The sequence below is a fragment of the Rutidosis leptorrhynchoides genome, chromosome 5 (assembly GCF_046630445.1).
Source record: "Rutidosis leptorrhynchoides isolate AG116_Rl617_1_P2 chromosome 5, CSIRO_AGI_Rlap_v1, whole genome shotgun sequence".
In the NCBI taxonomy this organism is placed as follows: Eukaryota; Viridiplantae; Streptophyta; class Magnoliopsida; order Asterales; family Asteraceae; genus Rutidosis; species Rutidosis leptorrhynchoides.
Window position 1 is genome coordinate 224,470,145 of NC_092337.1, and position 10,731 is coordinate 224,480,875.

Sequence of the window (10,731 nt, forward strand, 5' to 3'; positions counted from 1 at the left end):
AATTACATTCTCATTCATTTTCATCAACAATTCTACTCGTATGCACCCGTATTTGTACTCGTACAATACACAACTTTTAGATGTATTTACTATTAGAATATACACTTCAATTATCAGCTCTTAGCAGCCCTCATTTAGTCAACAAACATGTGGAACCAACCATTTGGCAACTAGCATGAAATATCTAACAAAATTACAAACTAATGGAGCCAATATGACTACCCCATATTCACGTGAATGAGGAGCATCACAGACACATTCTCATTTCAATTTTCTTGAATCAAACACATCTCTCTCAAACTCTATCTTGATGTTCTAAGTGTTCTTCATAATCTTCATCAAAATCTAGCTCAATCTAGTTCAAATATCCAAACATAAAACAACTTACAACACAACTACTCAAGAACACTTCAAGAACACTTTCAAGTTTGCAAGTCTACTTCCAAGCTTTCAAATCCATTCCATGTAATCATCTAAGATCAAGAAACCTTTGTTATTTACATTAGGTTATCTTTCTTATTCAAGGTAATACTCATATTCAAACTTTGATTCAATTTCTATAACTATAATTATCTTAATTCAAGTAGTAATCTTACTTGAACTTGTTTTCGTGTTATGATTCTACTTCAAGAACTTCCAAGCCATCAAAGATCCATTGAAGCTCAAGTTATTTCTTCATCATTTCCAGTAGGTTTACCTACTATACTTGAGGTAGTAATGATGTTCATAACGTCATTCGATTCATATATATAAAACTATCTTATTCGAAGATTATAACTTGTAATCACTTGAACATAGTTTAGTTAATTCTAAACTTGTTTGCAAACAAAGTAAATCCTTATAACTTAACTTTTAGAATCAAATAAACACATGTTCTATATCTATATGATATGCTAACTTAATGATTTACAACCTGGAAACACGAAGAGCACCGTAAAACCGGACATACGCCATCGTAGTGAAACCGGGGGCTGTTTTGGGTTGGATAATTATAAACTATGATAACCTTTGAATTAAAAGTTGTTTTTCTGGGAAAATGATATTTCTTATGAACATGAAACTATATCCAAAAATCATGGTTAAACTCAAAGTGGAAGTATGTTTTTCAAAATGGTCATCAAGATGTCGATCTTTCGACAGAAATGACCACCTCTTTTGAAAAACAACTTGTAACATGTATTTATGACTATTAAATTATACTTTTCTGTTTATTTTCATAAATTTCAGTTCATTATGAAACCATAGCAACTTGATTCACTCAAAATGGAATTAAAACGAAGAAGTTATGGGTAAAACAAAATTGGATATTTTTGCTTGTTTTAGCTACGTGAAACTTTGTAACAAATATATACTAACCATGACTTAACTAACTTATATTGTATTATAAATGTATTCTAACATATATTATGTAATCTTGATAGACCATAGACACGTATACAATGTTTTGACATATCAAATCGACGTCATCTATATATATTATTTGGAATAACCATAGACACTCTATATGCGGTAATGCTCGAGTTAGCTATACAAGGTTGAGGTTGATTCCAAAATAATATATATACTTTGAGTTGTGATGGAGTCTGAGACTTGTATACACTGGGTCGTGGATTGATTCGAGATAATATATATTGATTTATTTCTGTACTACTAACTGTGGACAACTAATTGTGGACTACTAACATTGGACTGTTAACTTAACAAATTTAAATCGTTAAAACATAATAAAAAAAGTTTTTAATATATTTCGATCATACTTTAATATATATAATATATATGTATATATTTGTTATAGGTTCGTGAATCGACCCGTGGCCAAGTCTAATTCTCGACGAATTGATAATCTGTGAAAGTGAGTTATAGTCCCACTTTTAAAATCTAATATTTTTGGGATGAGAATACATACAGTTTTATTAATGTTTTACAAAATAGGCACAAGTACTTGAAACTATATTCTATGATTGAATCATTATACCGGATATCACCCTTTTAGGTTGGTAGCCTAAGAATTTGGGTTATGGATGCTTTAGTACTTTGATTTTTTATATACAGATGAGTGTACCTGTATATTGGGGATATTCTAGATGCATTTTGTATATGTCGGTTACCAGGTGTTCATCATACGAATGATTTTTTTTATACACTTGCGAGTGTATGATTATTTATTAAATGAAATCTTGTGGCCTATTAATTATAATTTGATATATATAGGCTAAACCTATAACTCACCAACATTTTTGTTGATGTTTTAAAGCATGTTTATTCTCAGGTGATTATTAAGAGCTTCCGCTGTTGCATGCTAAATAAAGACAGGATTGGAGTCTGCATGCTTGTATAATATTGTTTAAAAACTGCATTCGAAGACTTAAGTTGTTGTGTAATATTATTGTAAACCATTATGTAATGGTCGTGTGAAAATGCTATATTTTAGATTATCATTGTTTGATAATCTTCGAAATTTTTTTAAACCTTTATCGATAAAATAAAGGTTATGGTTTGTTTTAAAAATCGAATGCGGTCTTTGAAAAACGTCTCATATAGAGGTCAAAATCTCGCAGCGAAATCAATTAATATGAAACATTTATAATCGATATGAACGGGACATTTCACCGTTTTCACATAAAAGATGTTGAAAAGAAAAGAAAAACCCAGAATAGTGAAATGTCCCGTTCATATTGATTATAAACATTCCATATTAATTGATTTCGTTGCGAGGTTTTGACCTCTATATGAGACGTTTTTCAAAGACTGCATTCATTTTTAAAACAACCATAACCTTTATTTTATCAATGAAGATTTCAAAAGCATTATGTAGATTATCAAATAATGATAATCTAAAATATACTGTATACACACGACCATTACATAATGGTTTACAATAGAAATATATTACATCGACATATGTTTCTTGAATGCAGTTTTTACATAATATCATACAAACATGGACTCCAAATCTTGTCCTTATTTTAGTATGCAACAGCGGAAGCTCTTAGTATTCACCTGAGAATAAACATGCTTTAAACGTTAACAAAAATGTTGGTGAGTTATAGGTTTAACCTATATATATCAAATCGTAACAATAGACCACAAGATTTCATATTTCAATATACATCCCATACATAGAGATAAAAATCATTCATATGGTGAACACCTGGTAACCGACATTAACAAGATGCATATATAAGAATATCCCCATCATTCCGGGACACCCTTCGGATATGATATAAATTTTGAAGTACTAAAGCATCCGGTACTTTGGATGGGGTTTGTTAGGCCCAATAGATCTATCTTTAGGATTCGCGTCAATTAGGGTGTCTGTTCTCTAATTCTTAGATTACCAGACTAAATAAAAAGGGGCATATTCGATTTTGATAATTCAACCATAGAATGTAGTTTCACGTACTTGTGTCTATTTTGTACATCATTTATAAAACCTACATGTATTCTCATCCCAAAAATATTGGATTTTAAAAGTGGGACTATAACTCACTTTCACAGATTTTTACTTCGTTGGGAAGTAAGACTTGGCCACTGGTCGATTTAAAATATATTTACAACACTTTTAATACATTTTGATGTTTTAAGTTTATTAAGTCAGCTGTCCTCGTTAGTAACCTACAACTAGTTGTCCAACGTTAGATGTACAGAACAAAATTGATATATATTATGTTGAATCAATCCACGACCCAGTGTATACACGTCTCAGGCTAGATCACAACTCAAAGTATATATATTTTTGGAATCAACCTCAACCCTGTATAGCTAACTCCCACATTACTGCATATAGAGTGTCTATGGTTGTTCCAAATAATATATACACATGGGTCGATATGATATGTCAAAACATTTGCATACGTGTCTATGGTATCCCAAGATTACATAATATATTAGAAAACATGTATAATACAATATAAGTTAGCTAGGATATGATTAATATAAATTTGTTACTAATTTTCACGTTGCTACAACAAGAAAAATTATCCAATCTTGTTTTACCCATAACTTCTTCATTTTAAATCCGTTTTGAGTGAATCAAATTGCTATGTTTCATATTGAAATCTATTTTATGAATCTAAATAGAAAAAGAATAGGTTTATAGTCAGAAATATAAGTTACAAGTCGTTTTTGTAAAGGTAGTCATTTCAGTCGTAAGAACGACGTCTAGATAACCATTTTAGAAAACATTCTTCCACTTTGAGTTTAACCATGATTTTTGGATATAGTTTCATGTTCATAAGAAAAATCATTTTCCCAGAAGAACAACTTTTAAATCAAAGTTTATCATAGTTTTTAATTAACTAACCCAAAATAGCCCGCGGTGTTACTACGACGGCGTATGTCCGGTTTTACAGTGTTCTAGCTTCAATGGATTAACTTTTGTTTGCGAACAAGTTTAGAATTAACTAAACTATATTCTAGTGATTACAAGTTTAAACCTTCGAATAAGATAGCTTTATATGTATGAATCGAATGATGTTATGAACATCATTACTACCTAAAGTTTTCTAGATAAAGCTACTGAAAATGAGAAAAATGGATCTAGCTTCAAAGGATCCTTGGATGGCTTGAAAGTTCTTGAAGCAGAATCATGACACGAAAACAAGTTCAAGTAAGATTTCCACTCGAAATAAGATTGTTATAGTTATAGAAATTGAATCAAAGTTTAAATATGAGTATTACCTTGTATTAGAAAGGTATCTTACTGTAAATAATAAAGATTTATTGAGGTTGGATGATCACTCTACAAGATTGGAAGTAAGCTAGCAAACTTGGAAGTATTCTTGATTTTATGAAACTAGAACTTGTAGAATTTAGGAAGAACACTTAGAACTTGAAGATAGAACTTGAGAGAGATTAATTAGATGAAGAAAATTGAAGAATGAAAGTGTTTGTAGGTGTTTTTGGTCGTTGGTATATGGATTAGATATAAAGGATGTGTAATTTTGTTTACATGTAAATAAGTCATGAATGATTAATCATATTTTTGTAATTTTATGAGATATTTCATGCTAGTTGCCAAATGATGGTTTCCACATGTGTTAGGTGACTCACATGGGCTGCTAAGAGCTGATCATTGGAGTGTATATACCAATAGTACATACATCTAAAAGTTGTGTATTGTACGAGTACGAATACGGGTGTATACGAGTAGAATTGTTGATGAAACTGAACGAGGATGTATTTGTAAGCATTTTTGTTAAGTAGAAGTATTTTGATAAGTGTCTTGAAGTCTTTTAAAAATGTATGAATACATATTAAAACACTACATGTATATACATTTTAACTGAGTCGTTAAGTCATCGTTAGTCGTTACATGTAAGTGTTGTTTTGAAACCTTTAGGTTAACGATCTTGTTAAATGTTGTTAACCTATTATTTATTAAAACAAATGAGATGTTAAATTATTACATTATCATGATATCATGATGTATTAATATATCTTAATATGATATATATACATTAAATGTCGTTATAACGATAATCGTTACATATATGTCTCGTTTCAAAATCATTAAGTTAGTAGTCTTGTTTTTACATATGTAGTTCATTGTTAATATACTTAATGATATGTTTACTTATCATAATATCATGTTAACTATATATATAACCATATATATGTCATCATATAGTTTTTACAAGTTTTAACGTTCGTGAATCACCGGTCAACTTGGGTGGTCAATTGTCTATATGAAACCTATTTCAATTAATCAAGTCTTAACAAGTTTGATTGCTTAACATGTTGGAAATATTTAATCATGTAAATATCAATTTCATTTAATATATAAAAACATGGAAAAGTTCGGGTCACTATAGTACCTACCCGTTAAATAAATTTCGTCCCGAAATTTTAAGCTGTTGAAAGTGTTGACGAATATTCTGGAAATAGATGCGGGTATTTCTTCTTCATCTGATCTTCACGCTCCCAGGTGAACTCGGGTCCCCTACGAGCATTCCATCGAACCTTAACAATCAGTATCTTGTTTTGTTTAAGTCTCTTAACCTCACGATCCATTATTCGACGGGTTCTTCAATGAATTGAAGTTTTTCATTGATTTGGATTTCGTCCAACGGAATAGTGAGATCTTCTTTAGCAAAAAATTTCTTCAAATTTGAGACGTGGAAAGTGTTATGTACATTCGCAAGTTGTTGAGGTAACTCAAGTCGGTAAGCTACTGGTCCGACACGATCAATAATCTTGAATGGTCTAATATACCTTGGATTTAATTTCCCTCGTTTACCAAATCGAACAACACCTTTCCAAGGTGAAACCTTAAGCATGACCATCTCTCTAATTTCAAATTCTATGTCTTTTCTTTTAATGTCGGCGTAGCTCTTTTGTCGACTTTGTGCGGTTTTCAACCGTTGTTGAATTTGGATGATCTTCTCGGTAGTTTCTTGTATTATCTCCGGACCCGTAATCTGTCTATCCCCCACTTCACTTCAAAAAATCGGAGACCTGCACTTTCTACCATAAAGTGTTTCAAACGGCGCCATCTCAATGCTTGAATGATAGCTGTTGTTGTAGGAAAATTCTGCTAACGGTAGATGTCGATCCCAACTGTTTCCAAAATCAATAACACATGCTCGTAGCATATCTTCAAGCGTTTGTATCGTCCTTTCACTCTGCCCATTAGTTTGTGGATGATAGGCAGTACTCATGTTTAGACGAGTTCCTAATGCTTGCTGTAATGTCTGCCAGAATCTTGAAATAAATCTGCCATCCCTATCAGAGATAATAGAGATTGGTATTTCATGTCTGGAGACGACTTCCTTCAAATACAGTCGTGCTAACTTCTCCATCTTGTCATCTTCTCTTATTAGCAGGAAGTGTGCTGACTTGGTGAGACGATCAACTATTACCCAAATAGTATCATAACCACTTGCAGTCCTTGGCAATTTAGTAATGAAATCCATGGTAATGTTTTCCCATTTCCATTCCGGGATTTCAGGTTGTTGTAGTAGACCTGATGGTTTCTGATGTTCATCTTTGACCTTAGAACACGTCAAACATTCTCCTACATATTTAGCAATATCAGCTTTCACACCTGGCCACCAAAAATGTTTCTTAAGATCCTTGTACATCTTCCCCGTTCTAGGATGTATTGAGTATCTGGTTTTATGAGCTTCTCTAAGTACCATTTCTCTCATATCTCCAAATTTTGGTACCCAAATTCTTTCAGCCCTATACCGGGTTCCGTCTTCCCGAATATTAAGATGCTTCTCCGATCCTCTGGGTATTTCATCCTTTAAATTTCCCTCTTTTAAAACTCCTTGTTGCACCTCCTTTATTTGAGTAGTATGGTTAGTGTGAATCATTATATTCATAGATTTTACTCGAATGGGTTCTCTGTCCTTTCTGCTCAAGGCGTCGGCTACCACATTTGCCTTCCCCGGGTGGTAACGAATCTCAAAGTCGTAATCATTCAACAATTCAATCCACCTACGCTGTCTCATATTCAGTTGTTTCTGATTAAATATGTGTTGAAGACTTTTATGGTCGGTATATATAATACTTTTGACCCCATATAAGTAGTGCCTCCAAGTCTTTAATGCAAAAACAACCGCGCCTAATTCTAAATCATGCGTCGTATAATTTTGCTCGTGAATCTTCAATTGTCTAGACGCATAAGCAATCACCTTCGTCCGTTGCATTAATACACAACCGAGACCTTGCTTTGATGCGTCACAATAAATCACAAAATCATCATTCCCTTCAGGCAATGACAATATAGGTGCCGTAGTTAGCTTTTTCTTCAATAATTGAAATGCCTTCTCTTGTTCATCCTTCCATTCAAATTTCTTCCCTTTATGCGTTAATGCAGTCAAGGGTTTTGCTATTTTGGAGAAATCTTGGATGAATCTTCTTTAGTAACCAGCCAATCCTAAAAATTGACGTATATGCTTCGGAGTTTTTGGGGTTTCCCACTTTTCAACGGTTTCGATCTTTGCCGGGTCCACCTGGATACCTTCTTTGTTCACTATGTGACCGAGGAATTGAACTTCTTCCAACCAAAATGCACACTTTGAAAACTTAGCGTACAGTTTTTCTTTCCTCAATACTTCTAGCACTTTTCTCAAATGTTCTTCGTGCTCTTGATTATTCTTTGAGTAAATAAGTATGTCATCGATGAAAACAATTACAAACTTGTAAAGATATGGCCCACACACTCGGTTCATAAGGTCCATGAACACAGCTGGTGCGTTAGTCAATCCAAACGGCATAACAATAAACTCGTAATGACCATAACGTGTCCTAAAAGCAGTTTTTGGAATATCATCCTCCTTTACTCGCATTTGATGATATCCAGAACGTAAATCGATCTTCGAATAAACTGACGAGCCTTGTAGTTGATCAAATAAGTCGTCAATTCTCGGCAGTGGATAACGGTTTTTGATGGTAAGTTTGTTTAACTCTCTGTTGTTAATACACAACCTAAATGTATCATCCTTCTTCTTGACAAACAAAACAGGAGCTCCCCAAGGTGATGTGCTTGGTCGAATAAAACCACGTTCTAATAGTTCTTGCAGTTGGCTTTGCAGTTCTTTCATCTCGTTGGGTGCGAGTCTATAAGGAGCACGAGCTATTGGTGCAGCTCCTGATACAAGATCTATTTGAAATTCAACAGATCGATGTGGAGGTAGTCCCGGTAATTCTTTCAGAAATACATCGGGAAATTCTTTTGCGACAGGAACATCATTGATGCTCTTTTCTTCAGTTTGTACTTTCTCGACGTGTGCTAGAACAGCATAGCAACCTTTTCTTATTAGTTTTTGTGCCTTCAAATTACTAATAAGATGTAGCTTCGTGTTGCGCTTTTCTCCGTACACCATTAAGGGTTTTCCTTCTTCTCGTACAATGTGAATTGCATTTTTATAACATACGATCTCTGCTTTCACCTTCTTCAGCCAGTCCATGCCAACTATTACATCAAAACTCCCTAACTCTACTGGTATAAATCAATCTTAAATATTTCGCTACCCAGTTTAATTTCTCGATTCCGGCATATATAATCTTTTGAAATTAATTTACCGTTTGCTAATTCGAGTAAAAATTTACTATCCAACGGCGTCAATGGACAACTTAATTTAGCACAAAAATCTCTACTCATATAGCTTCTATCCGCACCCAAATCAAATAAAACGTAAGCAGATTTATTGTCAATAAGAAACGTACCTGTAACAAGCTCCGGGTCTTCCTGTTCCGCTGCCGCATTAATATTGAAAACTCTTCCACGGCCTTGTCTATTCGTGTTCTCCTGGTTCGGGCAATTTCTAATAATGTGGCCCGGTTTTCCACATTTATAACAAACTACATTGGCATAACTTGCTCCGACACAACTTGCTCCGCCATTACTGGTTCTGACACCATTTGTTCCTTTCGTTCTGTTAACCTGTAACGACCCGGATTTTTCCGATCATTTTATACATATAAGATTAATATTTACATAAATTAAGCATTACCAACATGATAAGCAATCTAAAATGTTGAGATTTATATTTTTGAAAAGAGTTTTACACAATGATTGACCATCCAACTTGACCGATGATATCACGAACTATATAACATACGATAATTATACGTTGGTGTATATATATGTATTTATATATATTTAACATGATCTAAGGATGGCTTAACATCTCATTGTATAATAATAACAATGAGTTATAAGTATACTTTGAAACTACTAACTTAAGTTTTCAAAACGATAACTATACATAACGTTCTTTTACATAAATACTTAAAACTTATAATACTTATACATGTATCGTATAGATATGTATTTAATCACTTTTAAAGGGCTTATATACATGAAACAATATAAGTATATTTACAAAAGATAGCTATATTTAAATCCTCGTTCCGTTTTCTCAAGATTTCTATACGTATATCAAGGGTATATGTACCCGTATCATACCCAGCTTCTATACGTATTTACTATTGGTATATACACATCAAATCAACATCTAAATCAGCCATATTACTGCCCTAGATATGAGGTAATTAGAAATTGGAAGCAAGCATGACTAATTACACAAAATAACAAACTAAAAATTTTGTTTTGTCCCCCCATTTTCACGATTTATATGGCCATCACCATACCATGTTTAGCTCACCATTCTTACTCCTAAATTACTCTCTAATTCACCTACTTCATGAGCCTTAAACACCTACTTCAATTCAGCAAGTTACCATGAAGATCTAGCCATAAAAACAAGCCTTAATCTTCATAAGAAAAACCTTCTAAGAACACTTCAATAATCCTTCCAAGTATACAAGTTTACTTCCAACCTTTTGATCCAACTCCACCACTCTTTTGGTTCTAGGATTTTTCTTATCTTTTGCAGTAACTTTGTCCAAGTAACTTGAGGTAGTAACCTTATTCATAACCTTATTCGATTCATATTTATATAGCTATCTTATTTTGTGTTGTAAAATTTTAACAACAAGAACATAGTTTGAATGATTTCAAACTTGTTCGCAAACTAAATAGATCCTTCTAACTTAACTTTTAAAACACTTCAAGACCTGTAATATATCATAAGGATATGCTAAATTAACAAGATACACCTTAATTTTACAAAGAACACCTTAAAAACTGAATCTACGTCGTCGGAGTGCAACCGGGGGCTGTTTTGGGTTGGATAAATACAAACTATTTTGAACTTTGAATTGGAAGTTCATGTTCTGGAAAAATAATATTTCTTATGAATATGTTAACACATAAAAATT